Genomic DNA, 14843 nt, shown 5'->3' with positions numbered 1-14843 from the left:
TAATGTGTAAAATTGGAAAAAAATATTCTTCAATCCAATCGTGATCAGTGCCAAGCTATGATTGCTATGGTTCATTTAAATCAGAGAAAAGGGGGAGATGTAGGGAGACCCCCTGAAACTATTGCTATGGAATAGAAGATGAAATGCTCCTGATTATTGTAAATACGAAATTGCATGCAGGATTGCATAAAGACAAATGCCAGGTTGGACTGCCAGAGTGAGCCAACAGCACGTGATGTGCTTCCCCCTGCAGAGAGCCTATGAATGGACATGCAGTCAGGGAGGTTTCACATTACCAAGATTCCTATCCCAGAAAAGTAGATGTCTATATCTCTGGGAATGGAATGCGACCCTTGTGGAGAGCCTATAAATGACCCTAAATCCCTCACTAACATACCCCCACTCTCACTAAACTTAATAATAAATGCTGGTATATCCAGTGCATTGGCAGCGTTGCAGGACCAGAAGGCAGTGACCCCTCTGGACCCAGCTTTCACTATCTTGTGTGTGTCTTTTATTTTTCAACCTGCCGATCTGCCTGAGAACAAAGAAAGAGCCCCATTGCATTGCAGGCTGCAGGCCAGATCCTGCAATATAGTCCCAGCTACTTGGGATGCTGAGGCATCTGTAGAGGGAGAGCTGCCCCAAATCATAAATCACAAATAAAAACCAATTACATCTATAACTAAATTAATTATAATTTTGTCTTATCACACATGTTCACAGGAAGCAATGGCCAGTGGAGTATCTCAGACTGCATCATTCTCACCCTGACCCTCCTGCCTTTCTCTTTCACTTACAAGGACCCTTATAATGACATTGGGAGCCACCCAGCTAAGCCAGAATAAGCTTTCCATCTCAAGATACTCAACTTCATCACCTTTGAACAGTGTTTTTGCCAAGAAAAGTAAATGCATGTGTTCCAAGAGTTAGGATGTGGATTTTTTTTTTTTTTTTTTTTTTTTTGAGACAGAGTTTCACTCATGTTGCCCCAGCTGGAGTGCAGTGGGACAATCTGGGCTCACTGCAATCTCCGCCTCCCAGGTTCAAATGATTCTCCTACCTCAGCCTCCCAAGTAGCTGGCATTACAGGCATGCACCACCACGCCCAGATAATTTTTGCATTTTTAGTAGAAACGGGGTTTCACCATGTTGGCCAAGCTGGTCTCGAACTCCTGACCTCGTGATCCACCCGTATCAGCCTCCCAAAGTGCTGGGATGACAGGCACGAGCTCCTGCATCTGGCCCGGATGTGGACATTTTTAAGAGGCCATTATTCTGCGTCACACGGGTCACTTTCGTAAACATCACCCACAACAAAAATGTTTTGCCTTCCTTCCATGTCTCACTTTTCTGTCTGCACAAACCACAGTGAAACACACTAGCTCTGCTATGAAGTGGCTGGATGACCCTGGGCCACTCATTTGACCTCCCTCAGCCTCTTTCCTCATCTGCAGCGTAAGGCTGACTCTTACTGCATCAGAAAATGACAGTGGAAGAGTAAATTAACATGTGTAAGACATTAGTCACAGAGCCTAGTACCTGATAAGCCCTTGGTAAACATTCCTTTCAGTCCTTTCCTTTCACCTTCCTATTTTTCTTGCCCTCACCCATCGTCTCCTTCAACTCCTTTCTCTTCAGTAACTTACTCAGTCTAACCTGCCAATTAAAGAAGCCACACTACCCATTCTCTCATGACTCTGCTGGAATGTTCTTGTGATGCGGTCTGCTATCCACTCAAGGAAATGGGTATTATTTATATGGAGAGGTCTGTTTGCAACAAGAAATCCTTTTTCTGTTCACAAAAATTTATACACAATTTCTCTTAACTTACACATACCAGTCTCAATTCTACCCTGTTATTTCATTCATGTACTTCATTATTTTATTCTTCAGTCTTTCTCCTTACACCTCAAAAATTTGGATAGCACAAAAACAGAAATGATGGCCTGAGGCAGAAGAGGGGATTCCTTTAGCAAGATGAATGCTTTCCTTTTTCAAGATGAATGAATGCTATGTGCAAGGCAGCCCTGAAGCCCATTTCTGGGTTTGGCTTACATCAAAGCCATTTGACTCTAGGACACATTCTTAGATTCCCAGGAGATAATGATTGTCACAGAAGACAAACCCACTCTGAGTATTCCTACTGTTGGGTAAAGGAATGTTTACAGAATGTTGTGCATTCTGTTTACTCCTCCTAAATTCTTCCACTCCTGGAAGTTAAGCTTCCCCACTAATCAGCTTCATCTCCAGCTGGCCTGCCTGGACCCTGACCAGAAAATATCTCCCCACTCTGGATGGCCAGGGTGGCACCTTTTTCTATTCCCATAATTATAATAGCTCACACTGATGCAGCACTCACTATGTACCAGGCACTATCCTGAGAGCTTTCCAGGTAACTACGGTCCTCACCAAAAAATCCCAAGTGCCACCGTCCCCATTTTTACAGATTTAAAAAAAACTGAGGCAGAGAAGTATGTACCCACTGTCACCTAACTCCATAATTCAACCTCATCCTCCACTTCATCTGGTAAGAGGACACTCTAAGATTTACAAGGTCTCCTGAATGACATCCACCTTCAAAAATGATTTTTGTCCCATTCACTCTCAGGATTTGACAAACAGCCAGCATTTTGTTTTCTGTCTCACCCTTCACTTATGCACCTGTTCCCTAAAACTACACTCACAACTGCACAGCCCTGCATAAAAGCTAGCTTTTAGAAACCTCAATCTCTTTTGGAAAAAAGAAAGGCCAGCTTCCAAGTCTCACAAAACGTCATTTTTTATTCTATTGTCAACTATTTGCATGGCCATTCTCTGGCCATAAATGATTGCACTAGAAACAGAAAGTGTAATGAGAAGAAAGTAGGAGGAGGGTGAGTGTCTAGATAGACACACAAGAAAAAGATTATGAATCCAGAAAAATTCATAAAATGCACCCAGGGTGTGTGGCTGTGAGCAATGACAGCCCCACCTGCCACTTTCCATTGCTGTTGGCCTCTTACTTCCTTCTCAACCTGCCCCTCCTGGTCTTGCTTTCTTAGACCAATACAAACAACCTGGGAGCTGGGGTCAGATCAGAGCACACAGCACTGAGTGGTAGGGTTGGGAAAGACAGAAAAGGAAGACGAGTGTTGGACTCATGAAGATCTGACTCATCTAGGTACACATCACCTAGGCAGGCAATAGATTACTGAAGGGCTTTGCAGGACTCATGGTGGTTACCCAGAATAACTGACTGAGGCAAGGGTCTTGACCAGTTGAGTTTTATTGAGCCAGAGCCTGACAGTGCACCGTGGGAATACATGACTTGCAAAAAAACCTCTGTGGCTTGTGTTTTCTCTGAAGACGTTTCAGGAGGCTTAGTATTTATACATTTGATTAAAGGGGAGAAGGCAGGTTGGAACAGATGGAGTGGGCGGAGAAACAATTGATCTAATCTTGTCTTTCTTCTTTGCCTCAGAAAATAAATATTATCAGAATGAGAGTTAAAATACTTCAGTTTTAGGAGCTAGATTTTGATTGCTCACTTAAAGTTACAATTGGCATGTCCTTCTTTTACAAAGAAATATACATCTTGAAAGGTTTTGAAGCCAAGAAAAAACAATGTGTTCAGGCAATCATCTGGAGATGCCCGAGATCTTTGGCTTTCCTGTTTACCCCATTCCTTTCCTTTCCTTTTTTTTTTTTTTTTTCTTTTAGAGACACAACCTTGCTCTGTCACCCAGACTGGAGTGTACTCACTACAGCCTTGAACTCCTGGGCTGAAGTGGTCCTCCCACCTTAGCCTCCCAAGTATCTGAGACTATAGGCATGCACCACTGCACCTGGCTAATTTGATTTATTTTATGTTTTGTAGAGACGTGGTCTCCCTTTGTTGCTCAGGCTGGTCTTAAACTCCTGGTTTCAAGTGATCCTCCTGCCTTAGAGTCTCAAACTGCTGGGATTACAGGCCTCTGCCAGCACACCTGGCCCCCCAATTCTTCAAAAGCTTTCAGAGAAAGCATTGTAGAAGACATGACTTTGTGACTGTAAGTTTCATCTGATCCTACATCACTAAGAAGGCTCATTCTTAAGAAGTCATGCCCCATGGAAAAGGGGATGAAGAAAAATCAGAAAAGGGCAAAGGGAAGTCACAGCAAAAAAGGGACAGTATAATCCTGGAACCTTATTAAAGTCACACAACTGCTGCTTCAATTAGAGCAATTCATTTGGCAAACATCACTCTAACCCTATAGACTAGGTTTTCTAGAGTTTCTGAAGCATCTTCCAATTGCAATGTCAATGTGACACATTTTTCTGAATTGCAGTCTGAATCCAGTGTTCATGTGTACCTTTTGTGTAGTCCACACATCAGCAGGCACAAAGGTTGTTTATATATAAGTTGCTACGATTTCTCCAGAAGTTTACATCAGTCATCGAGTTTCAGCTTGCAAGTTTTAATCTATCCATCTGACAAAAGGCTAATATCCAGAATCTACAAGAAACTTAAACAAATATACAAGAAAAAAAACAAATAAGCCCATCAAAAATGGGGAAGCAGATGAACAAATACTTCTCAAAATAGGACATTTATATGAGCAACAAACATACGAAAAAAAGCTCATCATCACTGGTCATTAGAGAAATGCAGACCAAAACCACAGTGAGATACCATCTCATGCTAGTTAGAATGGTGATCATTATAAGGTCAGGAAACAACAGATGCTGGAGAGAATGTGGAGAAATAGGAATGCTTTTACACTGTTGGTGGGAGTGTAAATTAGTTCAACAATTGTGAGAGACAGTGTGGCGATTCCTCAAGGATCTAGAACAAGAAATATCATTTGACCCAGTAATCCCATTACTGGGTATATACCCAAAGGATTATAGATCATTCTACCATAAAGACACATGCACGCATATGTTTATTGTGGCACTATTCACAACAGCAAAGACTTGGAACCAACCCAAATGCCTATCAATGATAGACTGGATAAAGAAAATGTGGTACATACACACGATGGAATTCAATGCAGGCTTAAAAAAGGATGAGTTCATATCTTTGCAGGGACATGGATGAAGCTGGAAACCACCATTCTCAGCAAACTAACACAGGAACAGAAAACCAAACACCGCATGTTCTCACTCAAAGGTGGGAGTTGAGCAATGAGAACACATGGACACAGGGAGGGGAACATCACACACTGGGGCCTGTTGAGGGGTGGGGGACTAGAGGAGGAATAGCATTAGGAGAAATACTTAAGGTAGATGCTGGGTTAATGGGTGCAGCAAAACACCATGGCACGTGTATACCTATGTAACAAACCTGCAGGTTCTGCACATGTATCCCAGAACTTAAAAGTGTAATTAAAAAAAGATAAAAATTTAAAAAGCACAGTTTTAATTTATAATATACCAAAATGGAAGAAAAATGGAAGAAAATTCTGAAACCATTAGTTTTGAAATTTGTAGCCAGGAAAAAATATAGGATTCAGTCCAAATTGTAGGTAAATAACAAAATTTAAAAAAAAAATGAACAGATCTAAAATGTAATAACCATTTTTCTGTTGTTTCCTTCTGAAAAATAATTTTCCCCCTCCTGTCTCCCATTTTTATGAAATAGAAATAATATGGGACCAATGTATTTCCAAAATAAGTTTTAGTCTTATACCTGGATTGTTTATATAAAGTGCAGCAAGAATGTAGATTCAAGGCCTCTATGAATACATAAATTTTATATATATGTATAAATATAAGAACTATATTAATGGCAGCAAATCTGTACAAGTCTGTAGCAGCCTCAATTCTTGCTTCTTCAGAAGAAATAATTCAACTAAGTGTCATAAGGCAGAAGAAGAGAGTTAGGCAAATTTTAGAGCAGGAGTGAAAGTTTATTTAAAAGCTTTAGAGCAGAAATTAAAGAAAGTAAAGCACACTTAAAACAGGGCCAAACAGGCGATGAGATTTCAATTGTGTGGTTTGACCTTTGACTTAGGCTTTTGTATGTTGGCATAATTCTGGGGTCTGCATCTCTTCTCCCCTGATTCTTCCCTTAAAGTGGGCTGTATGCGTGTGCAGTGGCTCACCAGCACTTAAGAAGGGAGCCTGTGTGGTGTATTTCCTGGAGTACAGTTGGAAAACAGAGACCAAAATAAAAGCTATGTATGTAAATAAAATTGGTCTCCTTATAAAATCCTGTTATAAATTTCTATCATTTTTGTGTTACCTTGGCATCTACTTTTAATCTTCCTTGAACACACCCAAATTCCTCTGTGTGTGTGTGTGTGTGTGTGTGTGTGTGTGTGTGTGTGTGTGCTTTGAGATGTAAATTTACTACCTACTTTCTCTAAAACTCAGCAAGGGCTTCCTCAGATAAATGTTAATTTTTCTATTTACAAAAGCACAATTTAAATCCAGCTTTTTTTTTTTAACAGTGAGTTTTATGTGTTCATGCATAAAGTTTTAAAATCAAAAATCTGAAGTATTTCTGTCTCACTCTATCTTTATGTGCACAAGTGTATGTTCTATGCTGTATCACATATCACATATGTATATGTCCATACCTATGTTTATATATGGTTTATACATGGTATCAAATTAATATAAAAATAAATGAGTACTCATCAATTAAGTAAATAATCCCAAATGCTTTTCAACACATGTGATTTTAGTAATCTTCAATAAGGGAAGAACACCTCAAATGAGCATGCATACCCACCTGCAGCCTCCTTACAAAAAAATTATCAGGCCGGGCACGGTGGCTCCCACTTGTAGTCCCAGCACTTTGGGAGGCCAAGATGGGTGGATCACAAGGTCAGGAGATCAAGACCATCCTGGCTAACATGGTGAAACCCTGTCTCTATTAAAAATACAAAAAAAATTAGCCGGGCCTGGTGGCAGGCGCCTGTAGTCCCAGCTACTCTGGAGGCTGAGGCAGGAGAATGGCGTGAATCCAGGAGGCAAAGGTTGCAGTGAGCCCAGATCGCACCACTGCACTCCAGCCTGGGTGATGGAACAACACTCTGTCTCAGGAAAAAAAAAAAAAATTATCAGCCAAGAATTTTGTATCCAGCGAAACTAAAGTTCATAAATAAAGGAAAGATAACAGTCTTTTTCAGACAAACAAATGCTCAGAGAATTTGCCACTACCAAGCCAGCATTACAATAACTGCTGAAAGGAGCTCCAAATCTTGAAACAAGTCCTGGAAACACATCAAAACAGAACCTCTTTGAGCATGAATCTCACAGGATGTATAAAACACAAATACAATAAATAAATGAATAAACCCAAGGTATTCAGGCAACAAATAGCAGGATGAATGGAACAGTACCTCACATCTCAATAATAACATTGAATGTAAGTGGCCTAAATGCTCCACTTAAAAGACACAGAATTGCAGAATTGATAATAGTTCACCAAGCAAGTATCTGCTGCCCTCAAGAGACTCCCCTAACCATAAAGGGTCACATAAACTTAAGGTAAAAGGGTAGAAAAAGACACCCCATGAAAATGGCCACAAAAGTGAGCAGGAGTAACTATTCTTATAATACAAAATCTAACTTTAAATCAACAGCAGTTAAAAAAGACAAAGAGGAACATTATATAATAATAAAAGGACTTGTCCAACAGGAAAATATCACAATCCTAAATATATATGCACCTAACACTGGAGCTCCCAAATTTATATAGCTATTACTACTAGACCTAAGGAATGAGATAGACAGTAACACAATAATTGTGAGGGACTTCATTAGTCCACTGACAGCATTAGACGGGTCATCAAGACAGAAAGTCAAGGAAGAAACAATGGATTTAAACTATGCGCTAGAGCAAATAGACTTAAGAGATATTTACAGAATATTCTACCCAACAACCACAAAATATACATTCTATTCATCAGCACATGGAACTTTCTTCAAGATAGGCCATATGATAGGCCACAAAACAAGTCTCAATAAATTTAAGAAAATTGAAATTATATGAAGTACTCTCTCAGACAATGGTAGAATAAAACTGGAAATCAACTCCAAAAGGAACTTTCAAAACCATGCAAACACATGGAAATTAAATAACTTGCTCCTGAATGATCATTGGGTCAAATATGAAATCAAGATGGAAATTTAAAAATTCTTCGAACTGAACAACAGTGACGCACCCTATCAAAACATCTGGAATACAGCAAAGAGCGTGCTAAAAGTTTATAGCCTTAAATGCCTACATCAAAAAGACTGAAAGAGCACAAATAGACAATCTAAGGTTACATTTCTAGAAACTCAAGAAACAAGAACACACCAAACCCAAATCCAGCAGAAGAAAGAAAATAACCAACATCAGAGTAGAACTAGATGAAATTGAAACAAAATAATACAAAACATAAATAAAATGTAAAGCTGATTTTTGGGAAAAATAAATAAAATTGATAGACCATTGGCAAGATTAACCAAGAAAAAAAGAGGGAAGAGCCAAATAAGATCAATTGGAAATGAAATGGGAGCCATTACAACCAACATTGCATCACTGCACTTCAGCCTGGATGACAGAGCAAGACCCCCTCTCAAAAAAGACAAAGAAAGAAAGAAATAGACAAAGCCCAATGCTGGCAGTGCTGTGGAACTAACATCTTAGGATTGATGGAGAGAGTGGACTTAGCACTTGTGGAAAGAGCCATATTTCCTGGGGGCCACGAGGCCACATATGCCCTGTGAAGACTGACCAGGGAGTGTTGGGCTGCTATCCACATTTCATTTATTTGTCAGGCAAAAATGCCTTAAAGATCATACCACTTGATTTTCCTTTAAATAAAAATAATGTGGGAATGGAATGGAATTGCCGAGTGGTATAGTGGGTGTATGCTGAAATTTTTAGAAGCTGCCAGACTGCTTTCATAGTGGTTGTACCATCTTCATTCCCACCAGTAGCGTGAGCATTCCGGTGCCTCCACATCCTTGCCAACACTTGGCATGGTCACTCTTTATAATCTTAGCCATTCTAATAGTTCTGTAGTGGTATCTTATTGTGGTTTTATTCTGCATGTTTTTCTTGAGACGGAGCCTCATTACGTTGCCCAGGCTAGAGTACAGTGGGCCCATCATAGCTCACTTTCTCTTCAGGAAAGTCTTCCCTGATCTTTCAGTCTAGGTCGGAAGCCCAGTAATATACAGTCATGAGGCCCCATATTTATTCTTTTTGTGTTTTTTTTGTGATGGACTTTTTTTTTTTTGCACTCCAGACTGGAGTGCAATGGCACAATCTTGGCTCACTGCAGCTCCACATCCTGGGTTCATGCCATCCTTGTGCCTCAGCCTCCCAAATAGCTGGGACTACAGGCATGAGCCACTATACCCAGCTAATTTTTTAATTTTTGGTAGAGACAGGGTATTAGCATGTTGCCCAAGCTGCTCTCGAAATCCTGACTTCATCGGCTTCCCAAAGTGCTGAGATTACAGGCATGAGCCACTGTGCCTGGCTCAAGATTGACTTTTTTTTTTTTTTTTTTTTTTTTTTTGAGCTGATGTCTCACTCTTGTTCCCCAAGCTAGAGTGCAATGGCACAATCTCGGCTCACTGCGACTTCTGCCTCCCGGGTTCAAGCGATTCTCCTGCCTCTGCCTCCCGAGTAGCTGGGATTACAGGCACATGCCACCATGCCCAGCTAATTTTTGTATTTTTAGTAGAGACGAGGTTTCACCATGTTGGCCAGGCTGGTCTCGAACTCCTGACCTCAGGTGATCCACCGGCCTCGGCCTCCCAAAATGCTGGGATTACAGGCTTGAGCCACCATGCCCAGCCAGGTTTGATTCTTAAGACTAGAACCTTGCTATTTCAGAGTTGGTCTGAGGACTGAAATATATCACCTCTTATCCATCAGGAAATAGCATCACTTCTCTGAGCTTCAGTGTCCTCATTTAAAAATGGTAAAAATTCCTGCCCCGCAGGTAGGCAAGAAAGTTCGGAAGTGGTGTGACTAAAGTACTTCTTACCTAGCCAGGTAGTCTTGAGTTTGAAGGCCTGTCTTGTCATTCAGGGGCTGTGGAATGGTCTCACTGTTGGAACAGGGAGTGGCATTTGATGCTTGGTGTCATCCTAACCCCCACAGTCACTATAGTAGTATGCTAGGGCTGCCATGACAAAATACTGCAGAGGAGTAGATAAGCAACAGGAGTTTATTGTATCACAGTTCTAGAAGCTAGAAGTCCATGAACTTTCATCCTCTGTAAGAGGTCACAGCGTTTCCCATGAGCTCATATATATGGCGGAGGGAGAAACAGAAGGAGCAGGTGCCATGGGAGTCTGAGTCACCCATTGGGTCACTGGTGCCCTGAGACCTGCTTGAGCCTGACCCCATACACAGCTCTCCCTGGGACGCTGGAGGCTGCTGTGCACGCCCCAGGTAACTCAGAGGTCACCACCACATGATGTGTCATTCAGGTCCCAAAGCCCTTGGTGTCCTATGGTCAGGTATTCCAATTCCACTAAGCCCAGGGATAAGCCAAGAGCTGCTTCCTGAATGAAGAGTTACCCGCAGGAGGAGGCGTGGTCTTTCTCTAGAATCTCCAGTTCTGCACGGTGAATCTTTTGGAGCTTGTGAAAGCCTGCATAAAATAATACACTGCATTTGGAACATAGATGCTCTTCGTTCGTTAATTTCTTTTTTTTTTTTTTTTTTGGTTGAGATGGAGATTCCCTCTGTCGTCCAGGATGGAGTGCAGTGGCGCCGTCTTGGCTCACTGCAACCTCCGCCTCCTGGGTTCAAGCGATTCTCCTGCCTCACCCTCCCAAGTAGCTGGGATTACAGGCGCCTGTCACCATGCCTGGGTAATTTTTGTATTTTTAGTAAAGACGGGGTTTCACCATATTGCCCAGGCTGGTCTCAAACTCCTAACCTAAAGTGATCCGCCTGTCTCAATCTCCCAAAGTGTTGGGATTAGACGTGAGCCACCTCGCCCGGCCCATTTTAACCACTTTTAACTGTACATCCAGTGGAGGAAGTACATTTAGGTTGTTGTTCAACCACCACCACTGTCCATCCCCACCCAGAACTTTTTCATATTCCTCAACTGGAATTCTTTACCAATTAAACACCAACTCCTCTTTCCCCCTCCCTCCAGCCACTGACAACCACCTTTTCATTTTCTGTCTATGCATTTCATGACGTCAGGCACCTCTGTTAAGTGGAATCATGCAATGTTTGTCTTTTTGAGTCTGATTATTTCACTTAGCAGAAAGAACTCAAGGCTTATTCATGTTGAAGCATGCATCAGAACCACCGTTCTTGTTACGGCTTAATCCCATTCATTTGTACGTATAGACCACATTTTGTTTATTCATTCATGGATGGATGGACACTGGGCTTGTTTCCAACTTCTAGCTATTGTGAATAATGCTGCTATGAACAAAGACATGCAAATATCTGCTGGGGCCCCTGCTTTCCGTTCTTTTTGGAATACACCAGAAGCCGAATTGCTGCATCTTGTGGTAAGTCTATGATTAATTTTTTGAGAAACGATGACAGTGGGTGCGCCATATTTCATACACACAAACACTACACAAGCATTCCAATTCCTACCTGCCAACACTTGTTCTTTTCTGTTTTTCTTTTTTTTTTAAGAACACTCATCGTAATGGATGTAAGATGGTATCTCACTGTAGCCGTGATTTTTATTTTCCAAATGATTAGTGATATTGAGCATCTTTTCATGTGCTTATTGGCCATTTGTAAATTAATTTTACATTTCCTCCTATGTAATGTAAGAGGTAGCACACCGTGCATTGTTCTGCTTCTTGTTTTTCTCACTGTGCGGTATATCTTGGAAACCTTTCCCAGTACACAGACAGAAAGATACCTCATTCTTTGCCACAGCTGCACAGTATCCATGATGTGGATCACAGCTCATGACCCAGTTCCCTATGGATAAACGTCAAGGTCGTTCCTGGTCTGTGGCCATCACCAACACTGCCGCGACTAGTCTAGAATGGGTGCCATTTCATGCATTTGCAATTCCCAGAAGTACATTGCTTAGTCAGCAGGTGAGTGCATTGGTGAGAGGATGTGACTCCAATCTCAGGAAATATGGAAGCCTTCTTCCCTTTCTAGCTGCAGCACCCCTAGTCTGGACAGCATATGGAAAGCACCCATGATCATTTGAAAATCACAAAATAACTCAATTTCTGCACAAGTAGGTCATCTACCACTTGTCATTCTAATCCCACACTAGGCACTTTAAGAACATGCACCCCTGGGCTTTTGCTACACTCTTTTCTTATGCTGGTACCCACATTGTGGTGACTGAGGGTACTCTTAATATCTCCAAGTCTGAGGAAACTGAGGCACAATTCGATTATCCACTTATGAAGTGGTGAAGCTGTGGATTAAACTTATAAGACATATCCACTTCACACTCCAGAAAACTTCATCATTCCCAATATTATTGTCTTCCACCATTGGGAAAGAAATACTTTTCTTGGTAATTAGACGAGAAGAGGTGTTTGGTGTTTCATTGTCACTTTCCTGGTGTGGACCAGATACTTGCGGGTCTTTCCTAGGGCCAGTGAGTCCTAACATGTTTGAACATCTACCCATGCTATTTAAGGCAGCACACCAAACACATTCCTGCTTTGACTGCAGTATCTGTTTCATCAAGAAGAGTATTTTCCTTAAATAAGTTTGAGGCGCCTACTACTTGGGGAAATACTAAGCCTTTGGTATGCTTCTGCTCATCTAGGCATGAGAGGGCTCCCTCATTACTTTGGTCTTCAGTTTTCTAAATCTGCTTCTGGAAAACACTGCAAAATGTCATTTTTGAGAACTGCTGCTTTTCAAATACCTTTCATGCCTATGTGATGTGCTGTTATTCTCTCTCATTTCCTTGCTAACGTACAGTCATGTATATGAAGCAAGTTATGAGCCAGTTAAGACTGGAGCTGAGTCAACTAGATTTGCATGCATTTTCAGCCACAGTACAGGTTCCTAAAAGACATCACATGTCTAGTCTCAAAGTTCTTATAGAACAGCATCTGATTATTATTAAGTAGATTTTTTAAGGCCTCTCAAGGATAAAGATCCGAGATATTATATCCATTGCTTTCCTCCCTCACACTGTTTTTGACTTTTATTTCTTCCCTTTCTCCACTTTAATTTCTAGTCTCCCACTGCTAATTCTCCATATGACCCATCCCCACCACCACCATCCTCAACAGCCACCAGTGAGAATTCTTACTACCTGAACTTCACTGTGACAAAAATCAGTCTTGGACCTGTGGGCTAAATTGTTCCAAAAGTCCTGATGAAGTTCTCAGATTCAGGCAAAGCTAGGTCTCCTGATACCCTGTCTTAGTCAGTTTTGCATTGCTATAAAGGAATACCTGAGTGAGGCTGGATAATTTATAAAGAAAAGAGGTTCATTTGGCTCACAGTTCTGCAGGCTATACAAGAAGCATTGCACCAGCATCCGCTTCTGGTGAGGCCTCAGGGAGCTTCCACTCATGGTGGAATGGGAAGGGGAGCTGCTGTGTGCACAGATGACATGGTGAGACAAGAAGCAAGAGAAAGAGGAGAGGAAGGTGCCAGGCTCTTTCTAACAATCAGCTCTTGCAGGATTGAAAAGAGAACGCACTCATTACCATGAGGGCAGCACCAAGCCATTCATGAGGGAGCCGCCCCCATGACCCAAACCCCCCCTGTAAATCCTCATCTCCAACATTGGGGATCAAATTTCAACGTGGGGTTTGCATTTTCCTGCAAACTCATGTGCTGTGCACTCCCTCATGTCATCTATGAATGATCACCTGCCCCAGGACTTCCTTGAAGGAACAGCTCAAATCATTTTCTAAGAGTTCTGGGGGTAAAAAAGCAAAAAAACTAACTCTACTGACACCCTTCTTTGTCTCCCAGTGTTTATGGAGTGTAACCAGTGTTCATAGCCCTCTGCCAGCCATCGCAGATACAGAGGTCAAGGAAATAGACATAGCCCTGCCCCTGTGGAACTTGTAATATAGTTGGGGAGACATATGAAACCATTGCTCACATAAAGGTCTGATTGCCAATTATTACACAGGCTAGCAAGGGAAAGAACAGAGTCGATGACAGAATGGCTCTGGGCACCTAACTTAATTCAGGTCTTGTAAGGCCAAGGAGTGGGCCTCACTACAGAAATGGTGTGGAAGGTGAAATCAGGAAGCAGTAGAAGTCCAGCTTCTGAAATGTTAGAACACAGACTCATCATACAACACACCAATTCTATTCTTTGATGTCTACCCCCCAATAAAAATGAAAACATATGTCCACCCAGAAACTTGTACATGCATGTTCACAGCAGCTCTATTGATAATAAAAGGAGGAAATGACAAGAAACTACCAAAAGAGAACAATGTGAAGGACTGGGTGGAAGCTGGTTCTTCAGTGAAATCTCAAAAATTCCAGTGTTTCTATACTTGTTACCAACACTTACATGTATTCACCCTAATTAGCTCATGTGAAAAGGATCCTCCTGTATTTCTAACAAGTGTAATTTGGAGAGTAGATAGATCTCAGGTGAGGACTTTGGAGCGTGCCAAATGAATTAAGGACTCAGTCCATTCTCTAACTTAATATCACTCGCTTACTTAACAATACATGATGTTGGTAAGAAGAACCAGCGGAGGACACAGGAAGCAGAAGATGAGCTCACATCTGCCCATGATTTCTATTGCATTTCAGTTTATGTGGTCATTGGAGACTCAGTTTGTGAAGGTAAGCCAATCCTTGCTTTGAGGAAAATATACATCTTTAGGGGATGATGGGTCTTACTAGATGAAAAGATAATAAATGAAAAGAAGGAGAAGGCAATGCATGGTGGCCCCGAGAAGCCAGAGAAGACAATTAC

Source organism: Pan paniscus, chromosome 20, assembly GCF_029289425.2.
Source record: "Pan paniscus chromosome 20, NHGRI_mPanPan1-v2.0_pri, whole genome shotgun sequence".
NCBI lineage: Eukaryota > Metazoa > Chordata > Mammalia > Primates > Hominidae > Pan > Pan paniscus.
This window is presented reverse-complemented; position numbering follows the sequence as displayed.